The sequence below is a fragment of the Halichoeres trimaculatus genome, unplaced genomic scaffold, assembly GCF_033239565.1.
Source record: "Halichoeres trimaculatus isolate MK-OKI-2021-1 unplaced genomic scaffold, fHalTri1.1 fHalTri1_scaffold_14, whole genome shotgun sequence".
In the NCBI taxonomy this organism is placed as follows: Eukaryota; Metazoa; Chordata; class Actinopteri; order Labriformes; family Labridae; genus Halichoeres; species Halichoeres trimaculatus.
The window spans coordinates 4,331,057-4,355,742 of NW_027437192.1; the positions used below are offsets into that span (position 1 = coordinate 4,331,057).

Consider the following 24,686-nt stretch of genomic DNA (forward strand, 5'->3'; position numbering starts at 1 on the left):
CTTTAATGTCAAAATTCAAAGGCTTTATTCTCCTAACAAGAAGTTTGAAAATAATTAAATTAATTTATTTTATTCATTTATTTAAAAAAATGGATAATGTCAGAAAGCAGATGATGTTTTTGATTATTTTACCATTATTTATACTCAAAAATAATTTTTTTACGTTTCATTTATATTTATTGTCATGATTCGTCCGCTTTTTACAGACAGACCTGTTTCTATTACAGTGACTTTAAATTAAAAGGGGTGGAGTCACGCGGAAGCAGTATCGCCCTCTGATTGGCTGCGCGTGTCTATTATGATAATGAGGAGGGCGTGGCCTGCAGCGGGAGAGGCTCGGCTGCTGTGAGCCGCCTCATTGTGTCGTTGGACCCGGACTGGACACACCGTCTCTCTGTCTGCGTGTCTGCGCGTGTCTGTCAGCTCGCTCGCGCTGGATTTATACCTGAAGCGGCTCGTGGCTGCTGGAGGAGGATTTTCCCGCCGGTTCGGTCCCGTTATTTGGATCTTAGCGGAGCTGTTGTGGATTACTGTGAGTGTGTGTTCGGGCTGGACTCTGACTCTTGTGTCTCTGAGGAGATGTGGACACAGAGAGGTGAGTTTCTTCTTCTTCTTCTTCTTCGTTTCCTGCAGGAAGCCCCGCGGCTCCTATTCTGCTGGCAAATGAGTGTGTGTGCGTGCCTACTGCCCGAGTGTGTATCTAGGAAGTGTGTGCGTGTGTGTGTGTGCATGCATGGAGCAGCAGGATGCACCGGCTACGTGCGTTTTAGAGCCCCTCATATCTTTTTTGGGGTGTGTTTTTTTTTTGCATCCTTGATTGATGGCTGTCAATCAACTGGTCTGTGCATGAAGCAAAGGTGTGTGTGTGTGTGTGTGTGTGTGTCAGTGTTTGTGTGTGTGTGTGTGTCACCTTCCTCCCTGCATCCGGATGGTCTGAGTTGAGCTTTGTGCTGACGGGCGCTCCAGTGCTCACGGGGGGCTTCACCTCTCTTCCTTCCCCCCTAATAACGCTTCTCTCCGGGCATCAGCGTGATGCCCCCCCTCTCCCACACACACACACACACACACACACGCACACACACATCTCCGTGAGCCCATGGAGGGTTGTCTTTGTCTCCTCTGCAGGTTTGAAGGGTTAATTTTGACGGAGAGACTCTTAATGGATCACAAACAGGATTCTGCTCTGGATCCGGATCCATGCAGTCTGGGAACAGTTTGCATTCCCAGATTTAATCCGAGCACAAAGAAAAACCTTCTGACTCAGATTAATTTTGCAAACACAAATATCTTGCATTGCAAAAATCTTATTTATTGGACCTTAACTGTAAAAATGAAGCTTTAAATGTGACAGTGAGGAGCTGAAACTTGCAGATGTGCCACATTTTCTAATCTGTGCACCTCATCAAAAGGCTGCAACAAGGTGCCAGTTCACCCATTAATCTGGGTCTTCAGATTCCCATTGGAGAGGAGCAGCACGCATCACATCTGGAGCCCTTTACCCCGACATCTCTGCCCTGAAAGAGCTGAAATCCTGAATCCCTCCTCCAACCTGTCAGCAGATAATCCTTGTGATGTAGGGAACTTTGAGAGCTCAGGGCTCATTTTCAGGAAAAGCTCTTTCAGTTTGTTGTCGTCTGCATCTCCCTGAGCGCTTTAGGTAAAGCATTCTGCTGACGTCTTTAAAAAAAAGGGCTTGTGCGTGTGAGTTAGCAGAGGTTTCACTCATGCTGTGTGATTATTTATGTGGAGATCTGTGCAGATTCAAGCTCTCGTGTGAGATAATGAATCCATCTCCCCTCATCAGGGACTCTTTGAAGCGTGAAATAATGAACTCATGACTTCCCTCTGACCCTGCTCCCTGCGGACACTTCCTGGTCCCAGGGGAAAGTTCCTGGCTGCAGGTGCAGATGATGTCCTGGCTCACTGGTTCCTGATATTAAGATCTGTGATGATGATTGATGTTTTCTCCTTCCCTCAGGGTGAATCAGTGACATTTGAAGAGGCAGAATCAGTAATTTTGTGCCGTTATGAGTTAAATTTTCAGGATGACTTTCAGAGGAAGCAGTTACCCTGTGATTACCTGCTTTCTTAATGTTATAATGAAGCCTGAATGAGGAATCCATGTTGTTATTGAAACGCTCTGGGTTCCTGCTGTGAAGCTGAAAAATGGGAAAAAAAGAAATAGATAAAAAAAGATTTGGAGCTGACAGATTTTGTGATGTTCGATATGGAGACACTGGAAACAAAAGAGATGTTTCCACTGCAGGAAGTGACCCCAGGGACCAGGAACTGTGTGCATCTCACTTATGATACCTGGATCATAAAGGTTCCTGCTCCTGCATTGTTATTACCCTGAAGCACAGGGATGCACTGCTATGGAAGAAAAATCAAATCAGTGATATGAAAACTTAACAGTGATACCATTTAGTAACAGCAGATGGCTCTGCCTCCGTCTGACCTCCCTTTTTCTTTCCTTCTGATTCTTTTACCTTTTGGGGTTGCCAGTTTGATTTATATTGCGATTCTTCAATATTTACGATTTTTTGGAATTTTTAAGTTTGTTTTTTAACACCAGACAATATGAAAGTTAAATGATGATGATAATGTCTACAGACTATATCAGGAGCCATATTTTCCCATAAAATGCACATCACTAGAGTCCATCCTTTTTCCCATGGACTGTTCATCCATCCATCCATCCATCCATCCATCCATCCATCCATCCATCCATCCATCGTTATTTTTTCCTTTCATCCAGCCATCAATCCATTCATCCATCCATCCATCCATCCATCCATCCATCCATCCATCCATCCATCCATCATTATTTCTTCCTTTAATCCATCCATTCATCCATCCAAACATCCATCCATCCATTCATCCATCCATCTATCCATCCATCCATCTATCCATCATTCCATCCATCGTTATTTTTTCCTTTCATCCATCCATCCATCCATCCATCCATCCATCCATCCATCTTTATTTCTTCCTTTAATCCATCCATTCATCCATCCAAACATCCATCCATCCATTCATCCATCCATCTATCCATCATTCCATCCATCTATCCATCAGTCCATACCTCTATCCATCCATCCATCTATCCCTCATTCCATCCATCCATCCATCCATCTATCCATCATTCCATCCATCTATCCATCCATCCATCCATCTATCCCTCATTCCATCCATCCATCCATCCATCCATCCATCCATCCGTCCATCCATCTGTCCATCCATCCATCCGTCCATCCATCCATCCATCCATCCGTCCATCCGTCCATCCATCTATCCCTCAATCCATCCATCCATATATCCATCCATCCATCCATCCATCCATCCATCCATCCATCCATCCATCCATCCATCTGTCCATCTGTCCATCCATACATATATCCATCCATCCATCCATCCATCCATCCATCCGTCCATCCATCCATATATCCATCCATCCGTCCATCCATCCGTCCATCCATCCATCCGTCCATCTATCCATCCTATCATCCATCTAATCATCCATCCATCCATCCACTTTAGGATCTATCTAGGGGATCTGACATGTTGCTGGAAAGTTCAAGAAAAACAATTCGCCATCTGCTGGAGAAAAATTTGAACTTTTTTTTCAATATAGCTCATAAACAAAGACTCAAATAAAAGATTTAAAGAAGAAAAAAAAAAGTTTAATGTGTAAAACACAAAATACAGGAACTTTTATACTAAATAACTGTGGGTAAAGAGTTTGCAGAATACCAGTTTTCTATACCAAGATGACGCTTGTTGCCATTCGATGATTTTACGTCTAAAATATGTAAAAAGTGATTTTCTGACTCCCTTCACCCCAGAGAGCTTATGTCACCACAGGGGGGCGCTAACACATCCGACACTTTTACTGTTGGTCCTGTTTTTTTCACCTTCTTTTCACTTAAAATACAAAAGGAAGTACTTGCATTCTTTCAAAATAAAAGCACGTCCGTTTTCAAAATAAGAAATAAGGCTGCCAAAGTGTCAGGAAGTTAAAAGTTACAGTAAAAGCCCAGATATTTTTGATAAAATGCAACAGTAGAATAATAAAATACCCATCTGTTCATTACATTATGGTCTTAAAGAAAGGGTTATCTTAGCAAGTGATGTGTTTTTAAGGGATAAGGGGATGATATTCATGTCAGAAGCAACATTAAACTGCATTGTTTTAGAAGTTACAACAGATTTTTCTTTTTAGATTGAGCCCTGGGATGGGAAAAAGTGTTATCGCCATGGGAATGTCAACAAGTACATCTCTAGCGTCTCTACCTTTACCTGGATTGAACCACTGAAGGTCTTTTTAGCCCCTTGAAAAGTAAATCCTGAGACCAGAAGTGGATCTGGACTTCAAGCTGTGTCCTCCTGTCAGGATAGAGAGTAAAAAGCTGTAATTAAGAAAAAGCTGTGACTTTCAGAAGCAAACCGTCATGTTGTTGAGAGAAAACTCCAGAGGATAAGACGCCCTGGGGTTTTCTGACCCGTTGAGACCCTCTGATTGGACTCTGATGGAGGATTTAATGGTACATTCTCAGAGTAAACAGCAGTAAGTGGTTTTTATTGGCCTCTCATTAAGCATCTATCTTCCTCTTTAATAAGTCGGAATGCTTAATTTATGTCTCTCAGTGTCTGAAGGTCGACTTTCGGCTGCTGCTTGTTTATTTCTTTATCATCAGTGTGGAATAAAACAAAGAGGAGTCACAGAAACATGTCAGGAGGACGTGTTTCTGCTGATTAAAGGAGCAGGAAAACTCATTACTGTGTTTATGATGAGGATAGAGTCAGAGATGCTGTTCCTGCTCCCGTCATGTGATCACAAACGAGCTTTAAATAAGACGTCTTTATGTTCGGGGTAAAGTGACCAGACGCTATAGAGGTTAAAGAGTGTTTTCACAGCGTGTGTTACCTGTTTTTAAAGCCCCACATTAATGTTTATGAGCCGGTTCAGAGGTGAAAGCATAAAAAGATTATTCCTGGAGAAAGAATCATAAAGGTTGTAAAACGCTCGGCTGCTTCTGAACGCTGCGCTCATTTATATTCAGCTGCTGCGATAATGCTTTTTAAAACAGAAAGAGCTCTCTCTACCTCTCTACCTCTCTGTAAGTGTAGGAGAAGTTATGTAACACCTTTTCCTTTCCTTTACCTGAATCCTCTCCACACCTGGTGGGGAGGTGCTGCCTATGTGGAGGGGATTTAGGATGTCAGTATTTAACGTGGTCTTCTTGGCTGAGCTGATCTGATGAGTGCAAAGAGTGGCAACAAAATTCAGTCAGTTTGAATATTCAACATTAAGAATGTTTCTGTGCTTTTATTGTGAAAGGGCTCAGCAGTTTGGACACATGTGAAATGGGTTCTAGGATATTTTTTCAAATATTGTTCCGTATTGTTTTAGAACGTGTTTTGGTACAATGACCTATCAAATCATCGTATCCCAGTTTATCTGATTGTAAAGTATCGAATCGCCATGGTATCGCACTGTTATGTATACTGTTGTATCTAGGGATGGGTACCACATTAGATACTTTTACAGGTACCGACTGAATTCTGTCTGTAGTACGTAGTACTGAGTCACGTAAAATCAATAGGTATCATGTTATGATACCTTAATGCATCCTTGTAACTGTGAGGGAGTGGAAGAGTGAGATTTTCCATGCTGAACATGAACACAGCATTGCAAGTTTAAAAATTGATATTCATATATCATATATTTTTTATTACCACATAAAAACTAGTGGTAAGTAGTGGCAAAAACCTCACACGGAACTCAACCTGATACTTGGGTGACGATACGATAATATCACAATATTGTAAAAAAAATGCGATATTCTACGCAGTCAATTAGATAAAAAATAGGATCATGTTTATGTAAAATACACAATGTTACTCAAATTTGAAAGGAAAAATTAAGTCAAAACTATTTAATTGGAAGCAACTTTTCTATTTTTTTTTTGTTTTTGAAATACTGAAAGTCAAAATAAATTCATACACTTAATTTGACAAATAAAGAGTGTAAAGCTTTTCGCTTAAACTGCTGTTACATTAAAATAATGTCACAGAGAAATTATTGGATAAAAGATGTGGCCAGTTGGTAAAACTTGTAGATGTCAATTGGGGTAAACAATGTTTCTCATACAAAATCTGATATTGCCTAAAAAGTTCCTGTGAATACCATTTTATCATTTTTTTTATTACACTGTTAAAATGAAACTTTAGAAATAAAATGTTTCAAATATACTGTGAGATTAGATTTTTTACACACTCTATGGGCAGTATACAGAGGAGTAGCTCTAAGGCGCCATCTACTGCATTTCCATATCGGCTAAAACATTTTTTTTTTTTTTTTAACAAAAATATCAATATTGAGAGTTAAAATATTAATATTGTATCAGAGGTCAAAGTATTGGGATATATCGCAGTATGGATATCATTTATATCTTTAATAAACACACACAAAAATACCAAATTGGTACCACTGAGTAAAATCAATCACAGTATTGTTTCAAAAGTGAAAGGTACCCAGCCCTATTTGTTTGACGGTACTGTATCACATCACAGTTAATGCTTGCATTGTAACGTAAGGTATGACATCATAAATAGTACCCTATCTTGCTGCATTGCATCTGATTGTATTTTACCATATCGCTTTGTACGGCATTGAAACCCACCGCAATTTAACGATATTGTACATATCTTAAAAAATCATACTACACTGTACAGTTTCAGATTGTAAGTGATCAAACTGTACTGGTTCATAACCAAAGTATTGTAATGTTCTGCATCACATGGTAATATAACATGTTTAGGTAAGGTAAAGTTATGTAAAGTAGGATGACCATGCATCTTCTTTTGCCCGGACGTTGTCTGGATGTCTTGGGGGTTTTGCAAATTTGCTGTTTTCTAGAGGTAGACCGATATATCGGGCGGCCGATATATCGGGCCGATACTTGGACATTTGACTCTATCCGCCATCAGCCGTATTTTCTTTTAAAAAGCCGATTTTTGATCCGTTGTATAAAATTACGCAATTTTTGATCAGGCACAAAAAAGATTAGCACCTCAAACTTGTGGAACCACTTGGATACATTACATACTTTTGTTCAAATTATATTAATAAGTTTATATTTCTTTTCTGACATTTTAAGAAGAGTGTGAATGTTTACTACTGCTTGTTACATTGTGTGTTTACTCAGACAAAATATGTCATTGTTTTGAAAGCTGAATAAATGTTCAGAGGACTGGACATGACTTGTTGCAATAGATTTCTTTTAGTTGCTTAGAAATTGCTGGGTTTCACAAAAATGTGATAAATATATACTTATTTAACAACCGGCCTGAATATCAAATTGGAAAAATCGGCTATGCATATCGGCATCGGCTGCCCAAATTTGGAAAGCATCGGCATCGGCATCGGCCCCCAAAAAACCCATATCGGTCGACCTCTACTGTTTTCCCCGTGTTTTGCTGGGCATGTGATGATTTTGCAGAAACCTTATTCGTGTTTTGGGTATTTTAATGCCCAATCCAACAAATTCAACTGAAACCTCTTAAATTTTCCCAGTGTTCTAATAATTTTGGCCACTACTTTATACCGTATCCTATCACATCAAACCGTGATGTATCCAGAGGATCACACTGTATCATATCTCATCACATGCTGATCTTTTCTTTCATAACCAATCATGTTGTGGCCTAAAAAATGGTGTGTTTGAACGGACAATTTGTGAGACTTTGACTGATCCTTGGTTGTTTTCTTCTAGTTTAACGATTCTCAGAGGATAAATATTACCCTGGGAAATATTTTTATTCAACCCCTCTGTGAGGTAATCTAGGCTCCCCTTTGTGAGCTTGTCTTTACTTTGTTTTTATTTCATTGGTTGATCTAAAGACAGATCTGCTTTCGGTCAGTGATGACACAGAACCGTTCAAAACATCATTCCTCGTGAGATGTTTTCCTGTGTGATCATAATTCAAAGGTCAAAGGTCACAAGAAGGTCAAACAGCCCTCCCCCCGTCAGTCTGACCCCTTTTGTTCAATCCCTCAGCGTGTGATGGTGTTATGATCCGAACTGTCTCCCTGCTTTTGACGCTTGCTCTGAGCGAACACCTGCCTCACAAGTCTGTCAGCAGCCGCTCACCGCCGCCAGCCCATTGTGTGCGTGTGTGTGTTAACCTTGGAGTGCGTTTAGACACAATAACCTGTGAGTCCCAGGTGGGTGGAGGGCAGACGGCGAGGAGGAGGGGGAGAATGATGTTATTCCAGAGGAGGAAGATTAGTCACATCGCTGTGAAAGCCTCCAAACTGCCACATGTCATCAGCTATTATGTTCTCTGTTCAGACCCGAGCCGCGGGACTCGCCTTTTGTTCTGATCACGTGTGTGTGGTCACACTCTGTGCTGGCATGAAACTGTAGTTATTTAGACCCTGGAATGTCTCAAAATGAGACTCTGGTTGAAAAAACAGCAGAATTGTCCTTTAATGGTTGGTCTCTTAAAGCGTTACAAGCGTTTGATGAATCCTCAGAGGTGTTTTTATGATCTCTCAGATTCAGGCGTGGAGTCCAAATTTCTGCTTTAATCAGCCTTAAAATATGAAGGCCGACCTCCGGCCTCACTCTCCTGCCTCCCCCCTCTGCCTCCCCTCTGCCTCCCCCACCGTGACAGCAGGCTGTAATAGTATTTGACAGAAGCTCTGACAGGTGAGGAGTCTGTTTAACAGCAGATTGTCTTCTGGCCTCAGGTGATGTCTTTGTGTTCAAACTGTTGTCTTGTTTCCGCTCTCGTGTTTAATCCATCAAATGAGTTTTATTTTCCGTCTGGAGCTTTCTGAGTGTTTCTGCAGGAGAGAGGAAGAGGGGGGTAGTGATTTCACATCCTTTGTCGGCTCAGGTAGCAGACTGTTGATATCAGGGCTGAAGTAAATCAATTATAAAATAAACACTGACGCATTTATTACTTGATTAATTTCTAGAATAATCGCCAGAATACTGGATTATCAATAAGGTGATGGGGATAACATATTTGAGAAAAGTAATAACATTGGGTTACTTGATCAAAGGCCAAAATAACTAAGAGAATATTAACAACTAAACAAGTGTTAGTAATATATTTAGTGAAAAAAAAGCTTAGTCGATTTATACAGACTGGGTAATCCATAAATTAATGGATTACTACAAAAGTATTAGCAAAAATAAAAAAACAACAAAATTAAATTCTTATATGATTTCTAGATTAATCATCAGAATAATGGAGAAAATACTTGGCCACCTTATAATTAATGACAATAACATTAAATGGAAATAAATTGTATTGGATTACACAATTAATCGCCAGATTGATCAATAGAATACGCACAGTTAAAAAGTAAATGTCAGTGGTATGTTTTATGATTGTAAAAGTTTAGTAGATCATTTTACAGAATATTCAATACAATACTAGATAACCAGGAAAGTGAAAGCATATTGAAACATATTGAAGTAAAAAAATAGCCCTCCAACTTTCCATGCACCTGTGGCTAATCTCAAGTTTTACAGCCCTGGGAAGATAACTACATCTACAAAAAGACTAATCTGGAAGAAAATACTGGTTTTAATTCTGTGTGGATGGATTCATTTAACTCACAACAGCTGTCCATGCTTGATAAGTGGCAAGACATTAGCAAACAACAAAAAAATGATGAGTTGAGGATCATTATTAATATATGTATTCAAGTGTTTTTTTTTCTAAATAGATTTTTGAAATTTTTTAATATTCCAAATTTTTTGACATTTTTGCAAAGTTTCCAAATTGCATTTTTTTTTTTTTTTTTTCATTTTTTGGAAATTTTCAAACAATTAACAAAGATTTTTAAGTTTTTGTTAATTTTTTAAAACAGATTTTCATTTTATTTTTTTCAACTTGTTTAAAATAAAAAATAAGAAATCACATGTACAATTTTACAAAGTTAATATTTGTTTCTTTGGATAAGTCTTCTTAGTCTTCATTGCAAAGATAAAGTAGATTTTGTGGCTCCACAACAAGTTTAATCCAGGTGAGCTGAGGCAAAATGGCTCCTGTGAAAGTGAACGTTGCAAACTCCTGATCTAGAAATTACTCGATCACTAAATGATTAATGGAAGCAACATTTTTAATGAAAATAAATCATATCAGATGACATGAACTATCCCCAGAATGATTGACAGAATACCAGATTACAGAAAAAAAGGTATTGGCAACACATATTTAAACAAAAAAAAAAATTCTATATGGATTAATTGATTAATTGACCTCATTAATCGATTAATCAAGAGAATAGTAGAACACTATATTATTTTATTAAGTAATGTCCATCAGAATGAAATAATAATAAAAAATCTCAGTTTACTTAATTAATTGCTAGAATAACTGATGACTTTAAAATTAGGAGGAATAAAATACTTAATGAAAGAAAAGACTCACTCGATTATTTGATTAATCGCTTCAGCCATCAACTGTTGCTTATAAACAGACCGCCCCTACAAAATAAAAGCCCTGAATCCTGCTGTAACACACTGACATTTTAAAGTTTGTCTCTGATAGCATGGGGGGAAAATAATTTCTGAGAGTTCAGACTCTCCTCAGGTTTCCTGTGGTTCAGTTTCACGTTAATGGTTTTATGTAACTGAGGGAGCTCACAAAAAATGGAAGAACAACTCTGAGTGTGTGTGTGTGGGCTGTGACTTTATGACCTCTTTATGGGACTCTCAGTCACACACACATGAGAATACACACAGAGATGTCAGAGAAGTGTTAATTAGCTGAGGGATAATTAGGGTGTGTGTGTGTGTGTGTGAAATCTCAGAGGCTTTGACAGAATACCTCTCTGTCGCTCTCAGCAGTGTGAGGTATGTGTGAGTGTGTGTATCAGGTGTGTGAAACACTTCTGTTCCTTTAGTTTTCCAGGTTTTAATCCATGCAGTGAAGGCTCAAATGTTCAACTGATTTTGCAGAACGTAGTTTGACAGAAAGTGCTTCTTTGCTGTTAAATATCATCACTTCAGGACCAGCGCTGAGCCTGAAGCTGGAGCTTTATCCACCTGTTCATCTACACCGCAGCCCTCACCTGTGGTCATGAGCTTTGCTGAAATGAAAGTACGAGATCGCAGATACAAGCAGCTGGAATGAGTTTTCTGTGAAGAGCAGCCGGGCTCAGACTCACAGATAAGGTGAGGAGCTCAGACATCCAGAGAAGGAGCTGAGACACCCTCACATCGAAGAGGTCCAAGCAGCTGATCGGGAAGACTCCAGAAGATTACACCAGGCCAGGGATGAACGGAGAGGAAATAAAAGTAACTGCACTTCACCACGGGGCCAGTAGAGGGAGATAACGAAGACCATTCAGCAAGTGTGGCAACAAGAAAGGTGCAAAACACCAGTTAGCCTGTTAGCATGGAGAATATTGAGCATGTGCTGGTTGAAACAAAAGACAAAAAGACAACCTTTTTCAATTATCATTAAATAGCCTACTGCCCTCTACTGGTCTGGTGGTGTGGTGCAGTTACTTTTATTTTGTCTCCATATGCTATCTCTGTGGAAAAAAAAACAAAAAAAACAATGATGGGCCACAGCAACCAGTGATGGGCATTTCAAGCAAAAAAGCTATTAGATATCACCATCATCATCAATGTTTTATTTTTTCAAAGGAGTTCCCACACTTCCCAATCCATTTTTTAACGACTCCTCATTCTTGTTTTGGCTCTACGTCTTCCAACCTGTTGACCCCTCGTCTGACTCTGTTCATTATGTCAGTTTGTTGCTGAAGTCAAGTGAAATACAATCTGGTTTGGACATATTTTGTTTTATTTTGAAAGTCCTTGGGCTTTTTATGTGGTTCACAGGACAACTTCCTGTCCCCCTCAACCGGGTTTTATGTGAAATTGACGTGTAACATCTCCAGTATCGGGCATAAAACCTGCCGCAGACAGGACAAAACCATCACCACATGGACTATTCATTTTTTTTAATGTGTATGACTATTCGAGTATCCGAAAAACATTGCCCACCCCTAACAGAAACCAGGTAGTGCTTGGAAGAATAGTTCCTGGAACTTCTGGTCAAAAAATACCTTAGATGGTTGCACGATATTATCCATAAAGTTATCAGCATCGGCCGAAATTGGCTTATAAATCAAATATATGATATCAGCCAACTCACCAAAGTCCACCTATATAATTTACTATTGAAGATTTAACTATTATTTATGTCCTCATCAAGTTTTTACACTTTTTGTGGTTTTGGCTATATGTGGCTCCTGTTTAAGTTACATTTAATTTCATGCAGTAGTCTTCGAGGTACATGCAGCTGACTGCTTTAGGCACATTTATTGTCAAAGATTAAACCATTCTGTTTAATTTGGGTTTAATTGCTGCTCAGTTGCACTTCTCATATGTTTGGAAACAAAAATTCTGTTTACTGACTGTCAAATGTGTGAAATTGGCCAAATTGTCCCTGGCTGTGGAAAATGTTGTGTTTTCTTTTTCAGGGAGAGCATCATCCAATGTTTAAGTAGGATTTATCTTTTAGTATCTTTTGTTTTTTTCCAAGCAGTCGTCATAAATTAGTATACAGTTTTCAGTATTTTTCTTATTCTGTACAAGAAATGAATGATACATAATTGTTGACTTTATATGGAGTGGACAGCCTGGCTCCGCCTTTTACTGTTGTACGGTTTTGAGGCCAAAATTCCCCGTCAATGGCGCAGCCATTGGTTGCAAAGTAGAGACTGTGAGGGATTCTGGTAGAATCTGAGTGGAGCCAGGTGACAAAAATAATATTTTTTCTCTTTTCTCTCGAAAGTCTAATCACTGCTTGACTCTACCTCCTGACATATTTTACAATCCCTGAAAAAAATACATAAGAATGGCAGCTGTCAATCGTCGTTAAACGTGACGTAAAGCCTTGTTTTTTAACCTCTTATAACTAATGAAAACAAAACTTTGACCTGAATACAAGGAAGCCAAATAAAATCTTAAAATCACCAAAACAATCAGACATGGAAAACATTTCTATGAGGTGTATTAATTTTTTAAAGTTTGACCACAGCCCATCTGGAATGACTGGAGAGATGGATTTTTTGACCTGTACTGCAGCCAGCCACCAGGGGGAGCAGTTTTTGTGGTGACCTCACCTTGAGCTGAGCAAGATGACGTCCGTTTTTATTACAGTTAATGTCAATAACACAGGTGATATGAGTATGCATTATAATACAATATGCTACTCCCAATACAAAAGAGAGTTAATGACCTTTGCATAATGTAAAATGGTATTAGTATCTGCGAAATGAGTCGCGAAATATCAGCATATTGGATATCACCATATCCCTGTAACTTGAAATGGCTCAAAGAAGACCATTGTTTAGTATTAAACACTGTGGCTGCTCCACCAATCAGAAACGTCCAGCCCTTAAGGCCCGCCCCCTTCAGTTAGACCCTAGCTCTCTTAGTTTGAGATAATTTTGCAGTTTTTGTGTCTACACCATGATCCTCACAGATGGACTCTGCTCTGCTCAGATACTTCCTGTCCTGTTTGTTCCTCCTCCAGCTTCAGATCTGGTATCGAGCCGCTGAGCGTAAATTAATTAATCAGATCGGTGTAAGTCAGACTGCTGAGGCTGTGGATTCGTGTTGCACTCGTTTTCGCTCTCCGTCCTCCTCCTGCTTCATTAGTTCAGAGAGCCAGGGAACCGCTGATGTTAGGAACTTCACTGAGTTGCATCAGGCACACACACACCCCCACACACACACACATTATAAACACACACACACACGCACACGCACACGCACACGCACACACTCACGCACAGTGCTGAGGTCATGTTGGGAAAAGCAGAGCATCCTGACACACACATTCAGAGAGCAAATGTGTGTGTGTGATGTTTTTGTAGCGCTCAGCGATACAAAACGAGGGAATCAGGAAGACAGGAAGTTCTCAGACCTTGTAATCTGTGTGTGTTCGTGTGCAAGCATGTGTGTGTGTGTGTGTGTGTGTGTAGGTCTGTGAATGATGAATCAAACATACCTGGAAGGGATGCCTGGTCCTCTGCTCTTTTCCTTTCCTTCCTTGCCTCCTCTCTTCCTCTCATTTTGACACTTCTGGGATAAAATTCGGTGTAACTGTGACGCAACGGGATGAAAGCTGGGGCGGCTGCACGGCTGCGTGCACGCTTCAGAGAAGGTTTGTGGTGTGCTGGGATATGATATCAGAGTTTAATCTTAATAACAACGCATCAAGTCACTTAAAGTGTTAGTTTGCTCACGCTGCCTTCTCCCTCGCTGCATTTCAAACCTCATTTTAAACCTTGTTCTGTTAAAAACTCAGACTAAGGTCCACTTTCCAAGAAACAGAAAGTCCTCCTGACACGCACACACACACACACAGACAGCCTCTGTCTAACAGTAATTTCTGATTCGGAGAAACTCCAGAGACGCTAATACCACCAAAAACCAAATGACCTTTTAAGCAAATTCTCCGTCAGAGACAGTTTTCAAATGTCAGAATGAACCACGGAGAGTCTCCAGGAGTTAAAGAGCTCACATTGTTGAGATGGTTTGTTGTAAGAAGGTCAGAAAACTCAGTCTGAGCTCAGTTTTTACTAAAGAGGAACTCAGAGGAGCAGAGACAGTCCTGTTTCAGGGGAAGTTTGGTTTTTATACAAAGGAAAAGAAACTTGGAGATGTGATGATGACGATTCAAACTGATGTGATGAATGAATGAATAGAGGTAACATCAGAGGGCGCTGTCTGTTCTTGTCGCACGCCATTACATCTCTTCTGTCTTTGCCTGAATAAAAATGTACTGACCAGATAAGATACAATATAAGAACAGAGTGTTGGTAATGCCAACCGCTATTACTGTCTGAAACGGAGTGAGACCAGCACCTCACAGTCAACAAAGCTGTCAATCAAGGTGTGAGTTAAAGATAGGAATTTAAGGCATCGATAATCTCAAACTCTAAGATTAAAGGCACAATATCAGGATAAATGGATGTAATTCTGAGATCATAAGACATAATTCTAAGATTAAAGGATGTAATTCAGAGAGCAAAGGATATAATTCTAGGATTAAGGATGTAATTCTACAATCAAATGATTGAATTCTAGGATCAAAGGATGTTATTCAGAGATCATAAGGTGGAATTCTAGGATCAAAGGATGTAATTCTGAGATCAGAGGACAGAATTTTAGGATCAAAGGATGTAATTCAGAGACTAAAGACAGAATTCCCGGATCAAATGATGTAATTCTGAGATCAAAGGACAGAATTGAAGATCAAAGGATGTTATTCTGAGATCATAGGATGGAATTCTAGGATCATGGGATGTAATTTTGTGATTATAGGATGTCAATCTGAGCTCATAGGGTTGTAATTCTAAGATCAAATGATGGAATTATAAGATCAAATGATGTCATTCTGAGATCAAAGGATGGAATTCTGAGCTCATAGGGTTGTAATTCTAAGATCAAAGGATGTCATTCTGAGATCAAAGGATGTAATTCTAAGATCAAAGGATGTCATTCTGAGATCAAAGGATGGAATTCTGAGATTAAAGAAAGAATTCTGAGATCACAGACAGAATTCTGGAAAACAAAGGATGTTATTCTGAGACTAAAGACAGACATCTACATTCAAAGAAAGAATCCTAAAGCCATAGGATGGAATTCTAAGATCAAAGGATGTAATTCTGAGATAATAGGATGGAATTTTAAGATTAAAAAAAAGTATTCTGAGATCACTGTCAGAATTTCTAGGAACAAAGGATGTTATTTTAAGACTAAAGACAGATTTCTTCCTTCAAAGAAAGAATCCTTTAACCATAGGATGGAATTCTTAGATTTAAGGCAGGATTCTTAAATCAAAAGACAGAATTCTAGGATCAAAGGATAGAATCTGGAGATCATAGGATGGAATTGTATGATTTAAGAAAGCATTCTAGAATTAAAGGAAGAATGATTACTAAGATCACGGAAGAAATTCAGGGTGCAAAGGTAGTATTCTAAAGCCCTTTGCACACTAGAGGCATATGTTTTGCGTCAGTATTATTTACAAATTATTCATTTATTTTAACCTACTGTTTTTCAATCCAAGTTTTCACACCAGCAATGCTGTTTTGAAGAGTGAAATTGTGGCTTTATTTTTTTCGGACCGAGATAATTTTCTAAAGTTTGACTTGTGACAAGTGCACATCTGACCAATCAAAATACTTGTTGTTGACAAGTCACATACCAAAACATTCAACACGGCGGATCGCTTGATTTTGTTCTTGTCCCAGCACTCAGTTCTTTTGCCGTTGGTGTGCAAAGGCCTTAAGACCAAAGGACAGAACCAGGATGTATTTGTTTTTTCCAAAGCAGAATTTAAAGACAAAAACCTGCCTTTGATCTCAGAATTCTCTTTCCCAGTTGACATCTCTTCCTCCAATACAACCTTTGAAGTCGATGAACTCTGACGGAAACCAGAACCAGGACCAACTGTACAGATAGAAGCCACGTTTGACAAACATTTCTTTAACCTGTCCTGCAGCAGCCACCAGGGGGAGCTCCATATATTTTGTCTTCACTTTTGTGGAGCTGTGATTTTGTCTCGTTTTCTCATAGTCTAGTGGTTTTTTTTTTATCTACTTGTGAGTTTAAACGCAGAAACGTGCAGATCAGTGAAATTAAATTGTACCGACGTGTTACTCCTTCACTTTGCTCGTTCCCTCGTGTTTGCATCTCCTGAGCTTCACTGGCATGAATTTAGATTTCTAGCTTCTTCCTCAGCGTGTTGATTAATTCTCGCCTCAGGTTATCACACTGTGTGTTTGTACTGTCTGAATCATGCATGAATGTTAAACAAGCGCTGCATAATACATGAAACACTCACATGCATATTTTACCGCCAAGCTCCGGTCCGACGTGTTGGGAGATCTGCCGCTTCCTCTCCAGAGGCTGCTGGGAAGGGATCATCTCACTTCCTGTAGTTTCTGCTGGCGTTAAGCAGATGACACTCAGAGTGTCAGACCTCGTGTGTGGTTCTGCGTTTTCCTCATAGTTTGTCCTCCCTGGTTTATTCAGTCTGGTGACGTTAAAGAAGAAGAAGAACACAAAGATGATCTGAGCAGAGGGACAGGTTGAAAGAAGTCAGGCAGAAAGCTAATGTTGTGCATTATTAATGAGCAGAAATAATTCATCATTTAGAGCGCTGCCTTGTCACAGGATTGGTACCAGGAACCAGTACTTTTTGGGTTCTGGTATCTAATTGACAGGTGTGACAGCAGGTGTCGGGTTCCACCTGGAGGAATGATTCATGAGGATGACGAAGAGTGGTTTGATCGAACGTCAGCGTAAGAAGAGCTACAGGCCCAGAGACACCTTCCTGCACACACACACAAGAACACCCAACCAGGAACAAAGAAACACACACACACACACACACACACACACACACACACTCACACACACTAAAACACTCTTTATGTGTCACTCAGTGAAACTTTTCTGACTCCAAACTTGAAAACAGTTAAACTCCCATTTTTCTTCAGCTGGTTTGATGCCCACACACACACACACACTCACACACACACACACACACACTCACAGGTGACCTCTGTGTGTCTATAAAGCTTCTTTCCTGCTTTATTGATCTGCTGCTGGCATCGAAACACACGAAGAGGGAGCTCAGTGTATGTGTGTGTGTATGTGTGTGTGTGTGTGAGACTCTTGCCTGCAGAGGAACGATCGATGCTTTGGCAGACGAAGACGTTTTCTGTTTGTGTTTTAGCTCGGAGTCGTTTACAGAAAAATCAAGGAAATCATAAATTCATGAACCTGAAACTTAGAATCAATAAAGATAAATAAAAAAAAAGTTGAGTGGAGGTTTTTCAAGCTGAAACGTACGACTGAATGAAGAAACTCCTGATGTCTGTGTCTGAGACGCAAACAAGCTTTATACCAGAGCTTTGTAGACGCTAACCCATCTTTCTCAATCACTCACTGAAGCAATCAGTCAATCTCTATTGATGTGGTGTAAATCATAATAAACAGTATCTTGTTTGAAGTCTACTCCTAAAAGAGACTGTGTCTGCCCTCTGGACCCCAACCGGTAGATAATTGATAAGAAGTGTTCACACAGAAACACTTAAAACGCTGTACTAAGCATGCCAGGCCTGTACATGGCGCTATAACTGTCTTATCCAGAACCAGCTTTAAAAAGATCTCCACTATCTTGTGTTTTGGTCCAAACTAAGAGCAGAAGTGGAGAAACAGATGCACATTTGTTGAGAGACAGTCAGCAGATTCAGCAGATTGAGCTCAACTTAGTAGTCCGCGATTATTGTGACAATGGTACTGTTTTACTGCTGTATGAACATGCGTGAATCAGTGCGTGATGTCATTGTTTCCACTGAAAACTCCAGCTTACTGTTTCCATGGCCCTGGTGAGGGCAGCATTTCAGAAAAATTCCACTTTTGAGGCCGTTTTCGTCTAATTGAGAGGCCAAAATGCAACAACACAAGATGAAAAGAAGTGGTCTGAGCACTGAACCTTGAGGAACTCCATAACGCACCCTGGTGTGCAAAGAAGATATATTGTTCACATGAACAAACTGGTGAGTATATGGTTGTCTGTCTATGTGTCAGCCCTGTGATTGGCTGGGGACTAGTCCAGAGTGTACCCCTGTACCCCTCACGCCCAATGACAGCTGGGATAGGCTCCAGCTACCTGAAGAATGGTTCAGAAAATGAATCAGTGAACACACTGATATCAGTCTGACAGAAACAAACTAAACCAAGCTAAAGCAGTTCCTGAAACAGAAAGGAAACACTCTGATCTCTGCAGAAAGATGAGATGAGAAGAGGTGGGCGATATAGCTTTAAAATTATAACGCGGTATTTTAAGGAAATTTGTGATAATATTTACAATGATATGGGGGAAAAAAACAAGTTATCAGTGGTTGCTGCTTCTGAATAACAGCATTTTTATTGCACACACAGTATGGAAGACACCTATCATTTACTACTACTTCACAAGCTTGAAATGTAAACGCAGTCAGTAGGTCAGATGAAGTATTGAAGGAGGAAAATTTAATCTTGCAGGTGAAAAACTTCATAAACCTACCACACAACCATCTTTCTATACGGACATCAAAAGGAAGGAGAAGGCATGGACTGAAGGAGCTGAAGTTTTGGGAGGGCCAGATGAGCTTAACATGCTAATTAATCACGTTAATTAAAGTTTGTTGTCATGGGTGGGAAATTTATATCATTAAAATTTTTTTACCGGTATTATCGTAGATGGTATGATACGGCACACCCCTAGTGATGAGCAATAGTATCGAAACGGATCAAGCAAGGTAAGCACAGAGAGGAGACCACTGTCCGAAGCCAAAATGACTCAACAGACGATCATTTATGCGATAGGATTTGAGATAGCAGCACCTTGTAGCAGGAAGCTGAAAGCATGAAGAAGAAACTGAAGGACTTGCTGATGAGATAAGAGGATATCTGAAGGGAAGGAGCTGCTGCTGGTTGGAAGCAAACAGATGATTTATTTTCCAAAGGTCCGACACATTCGTTCTGTTTTTGTGATTCTAAAAGCGTCACAATATCAGCGGCTGCCACTGAAACGAGGCTGTGCAGAGCATCCAAACTGAGTCTGCATCTAAAGTCTGCCTGTGTTTGTTGTTTTCTGCTTCATGTTGAGACACAAACAGAGACGCAGAGGCAGCAGAAAAGATGTTATCCTGCACATTTCTGTCTCCAAAGTAAGAGATTCTCCATCTTCGGCTGATAAATCCTGCAGCAGACAGCAGGAATGTGATAAAGAGCTTTTACTCTGAAAGTCAAACAAACGGCGGGTTGAGGGGGTGAGGGGGTGAGGGGGTGAGGGAGTGAGGGCGAAGCTCGGAGTTTCACAAGCTGCTGCTGGTTTCTGACGTCTTTGTTCGGGAGAATAAATCCACTTCTGGAGACGAGTCGAGTTTTTGAGCAAAGATGATGCAAAGCTTTATATTCGTCCTGATGAGGAGAAATATGAGTAAATAAAGACTCTATATATATATATGTGTGTGTGTGTGTGAGTGTGTGTGTGTGTGTGTGTGTGTGTGTGTGTGTGACAGGAGCCTGGTTAACACTCAGCCACAGTTTGACGGAGACAAACAACAGACGAGTTTCACAGTAAACTGAGCCACAGCTGTGTTTGTCTGCAGTCCAACATCTGCTGCACAACTGTCACAGAGAGACACACACACTCTCTCACACACATACACACACACACACACTGATGTATGATGCTTTTACACCAGAAGTACCAGGAGCTCCTTTATAAAGGAACCTAAAGTGCTTTTCAACCACAGGAACTAGAGTCTATCTTTAGTTCTCAGAGTTTCAGTCTCCAGACGCTCAGGAACTTTAGGGGGCGGGGCCTGTGACCTGATTATTTCTGATTGGTGTAGCAGCCCTCTCTCCTTCCGTCCTCCTGTCCACGATAGTATGACCCCCAGCTGTGATGGTCTTGGTTTAGTACCTCCTAAACAATGATCTGCTATGAGACTAATGGTGTGAATGTGTCTCTGTCAGCTCCTGGTGTTCCACTTTAAACAGTGACCCTGGTAACTGGAGACCTTTAGCTGAACATGTCAGCAGAGATCCAGTTTAAAACAGCTGTTCAAACACAAATTAGGAATATATCAAAATATGCTCATCAGATCAGGATTTAATGACGATCTAAAGCTGTTTGAGAAGGATGCATTCTGCTCAAAGACCTTAATCAACAGGGTCGCTCTTTGAGCTGAAACACCGGACACACTCTGCAGTCTTCATGCTTTCATTCAAGAGTTTTGGATGTTTTGAAACAATTTGTGTTTAGTGCTCATCTCTTTGAATTGTGAATTTAGCAAATCTATCTCCAGTGAAATAAAACGCCATCAAAACCAGCACAGTATGGATATCCTCCATGCTAACAGGCTAACTGCAGTGTTGCACATGGAGATCAGCCAGTTTTTGCCTCCTATGGTGTAATTTTTACTAGTCTGGCTGTGTAGTGCAATTACTTTCATGTCCTGAGCTGTTTTTGCAAAGTCTTTAGTGGACTTCAGTAGAAACAAAGACCACATGGGAACAGTTAAGTGTCTGGAAGAGTAACTTCAGGACCTAAAAGTTCCTTGGACCTCTGCCCTAAATGGTTCTTGTGGTTCATTGTTGTCCTTTGAAGATTTTACACATCAGGGAAGTGACGTATGGAGAAAAACAAAAGACAAACAAGCGGACGTCATGTGTAGGGATGGGTACCTTTCACTTTTGAAACGATTCTGTACTGATGCCCAGTACCCGACAATTGGTACTGGTACTCAACAGTACCAATTTTCAGTACTTTTTTGTGTTTATGTGGTAAAAATATCAATTTGTGTAATCATAATTTTATTTTATTTTTTTTATAAAAATTTAATTTAACATATTTATTCTTCAATATACAGCCTTGTAAAGTTGTGTTCACATTCAGCATGGAAAATCTCCTACTCTTCCACCTTCCACTCTCTCACAGTCACAAGGATGTGTTTAGGTACCTAAACATGGAACCTTTTGATTTAAACTGAATTGATACTCTGTACTTTTGACAGATTTTGGTCAGTACCTAATTCGGTACCCATACCTAGTCATGTGTGACTCAACAGTTAGCCTGTTAGCATGGAAGAGAGTTAGTTCAAACTAAGGCTGCATCTAATGATTATTTCAGTAATTGATTACTGTGACGATTAATCGATGAATCGGAAAAAAAAGAATAAGAATGCATTATAGTACAATTCGCAAAACCAAACGTGTTGTTATTTTAAATGATGACTATTGTTTTCGTAATGATATATACAAAGAAACAACATATTTGAACACAATTAAACTGACCAGATGCTACATTTATAAAGTATAAAAAGTGATGCGTGAAATTCTCCCAAAATCTGGAGTTTTTTGGACAAACGGCTTCTCCGGCTCTGCCATTATTCACGTGTTTACTTGTTTCCCTCACCTGTCGGCTCGGCTTCTCCTCAGCCACGCTGATCTGTTTACATAAGACACATACAGGCCCACGGCCCAGGTCATCTACACCCCAGTCCAGTAGGTGGCAGTAATGCACCTTCAGCTAGTTGCCAAGCGCTAAATAATCCAACAAAAAGGAAGAAGACAAATAAAACTAAAAAAACTAACACAGTAATGACGCAGCACAGTGCAGCAATTATGGTGAAACGTTGATGCTAAGCAGGAACTTTTGCCGGAGGCAGATTACCAACCCAGAAATTAAATCTAGTCTCTTGTTTTTGCTTTTGAGTTCCTTCAAGAGTCTCCTGTTCCTGGATAAAGTTCTTAACTGCGATAGAGAGAGTGTGTGTGTGTGTGTGTGTGTTTGTGTGAGCCTCCAAATAAATCCTCAGCTGGTATTTGAAGTGTTAGTGGGAGTTGAACTTCCGACCCTGACACTGTGTGTTATTTATTCATCTGTACGTTGTGTTTGCTCGCTCTGCATTCCTTTTCTGCTCGCACTAAACAGACGCTCTCTGAACCCCACTGTGAGCCGCTCGCTGGCGCTCGCTGGTGCTCGCTGGTGCCTGCTGGAGATGCTGAGAGAAGAGAACATTACATGAACCATAATGTTTAAAACTGTGGACATTTATAACTCCAAATATAGAGATAAGTTCCTGCAACAGTCTGCTGTTTTCGGTTTAAACACACACACACACACACACACACACACACACAGACACACACAGATACACAGCTCCTCCAAGCTGCAGGGCTGTGATAGTCGATGTCTGAGGGGCCAAAGACTCAGACTATTTAAAGGTCCAGGTCAGCCGCCATTATTAACTTTACTCTGAAAAATATACAAACTGGTATTTTATTTTGCCGGGTGTTAAAAATCAGCAGCCTTTTCTTTTCTCATTAGACTCATTTCTGTTCGTGCAGCTCTAGACACATCCTCACGCCCACAGGAGCATCCGTTCGGTTTTTCACTATCTGCAGATTTTTTTTTTTTGCAGAGAGAGCTGATGCTTTTTTTTTCATTTCATGCAAAAACCTGCTGAAAGAATTTGAAAAAAAGTCGTTTCCATGTAATTTTCTGCCGTCGCTCAGAAGTTTTTGTGTTAAGGCGTTCTGACAGTCGGAGAAAAGCGTCTCCCGCTCAGACAGGAAAGTGGAAATTATGAGGGCCGGAGACAAGAAAATGATGAGGAAGAGGAGGAAGAGGAGGAGAGATGACAGAGCAGAGACATTAACTCAGAGGCTTTTATTCTCCATCACTTTTTAACTGTTTCACGATAAATGACCAATCAGGAGAGGGGAGTCAGGTCAGCTGATGACAGGTTTAAATCAGACTTTCTCAGAAAGCGTTTCACTTCTCCAGACACAAATTACTGAGACGAGCAGCTTTGGCCAGCTCATATTTTCTGATCTTAGTGGTAAAAATGAAGCTCGTCTCTGAGGGTTGACTTCATCAGGAAACATTTTAGTGAAGGATCCGCAGACGTTTCAACAAACAAACACAAACCCTGCAAATGTGCGTCAGGTCCTGTTCAGACATCATGAATGAACCAGGGAGAGTTAACAGTTAAACTGTTTTATTTTGCACTTCATTTTAGTTTTCAGTTTGAGATGGCCCTTTAGTAAATTTATCAAAAATAAATGGTAAACTCAGAGAGTTGTTTGTGTTTTATTGTGGACTTAACAGCAGAGCGACTGTGCTGTCTTTGTTCAAAATGATCTGCCACTGTTATTCATGTATCAGAAGCATTAGTGGTATCGGTGAGTACTCAACAGCATCCTTATTCATAACAAATAACTTCTTTCATCTGAACACTTGCATAACTTCCAGGAAGGTGAATTATATGCTTCTCAAGCTTTTGTGGTTACACCATTTGACAGTTTAATGGGACTACTTCTTCTTTTGTGTACAAATGGTAGAAATGTCAAAAATCCATATACATCCATGTTTGAAATTAGGGCTAAAAAATTAATCGAATTTAAACTGACATTGCAATGTAATAAAGTGCAATTTTCAAATCATGAAGGCAGTAATTAAAAAAAAAAAGAATTTTAAAGTGCATTTACTTTAATTTGTGTTTTGTTACTAATGAGAGATAAGTAAGATTTTAATATTTATTATTATTTTTATAGAATGTGCCTTTCACAAATTGACATATTTCCGTGGTTGAGCCAGAGATTTGGTCTGATTATTTACATTTCTGCACTTTATTTAAGGTGAGATTCATAAACAAGAGGATTCATATTTTATATATCATTGTTCATACCAGGCCTGTCTGTCTGCAGTGCTTTGTTCCTTTCTCTGATTTTATTTAAGGTAATTAACGAAAACTTTATTACACGTCTTCAACGCTTGAAGTCAAATCCATCAGTCGGTATTCTACTGTGATTTAAACAGTTAAATCAAGATATGTTAATTGTATCAATTAAGGTTTAATTCATCTCATTCCATCACAACATGTAGGCCTGGTCTAAAGGAAAGAATTATTTGTATGTTTACAGTATACTTTGTTGTGTTGGTCATACTGTAGAACGGTGTATTGCTTGTATTCAGTGAGAAATATAGAATATATTGGGGTGTGGGGTGGGGAGTGGGGGGTGGGGGCTGTTCACACGATAACAGCTTTATGATGGAAAAAAAAAGGA

The 24,686-nt window shown here is 39.8% G+C and overlaps 1 protein-coding gene across 2 annotated transcripts in view; it reads left to right on the forward strand.

Annotated features, from left to right (window-relative positions):
* Positions 1-377: 377 nt before the first annotated feature.
* Positions 378-24,686, forward strand: part of LOC141802991 (semaphorin-6D-like) — a 207,582-nt gene continuing 183,273 nt past the window's right edge. For both annotated transcript variants that reach the window (XM_074686839.1, XM_074686840.1), the window contains exon 1: positions 378-595. The gene's annotated coding sequence lies outside the window, so the exon portion shown is untranslated. The remainder of the gene's footprint in view (positions 596-24,686) is intronic.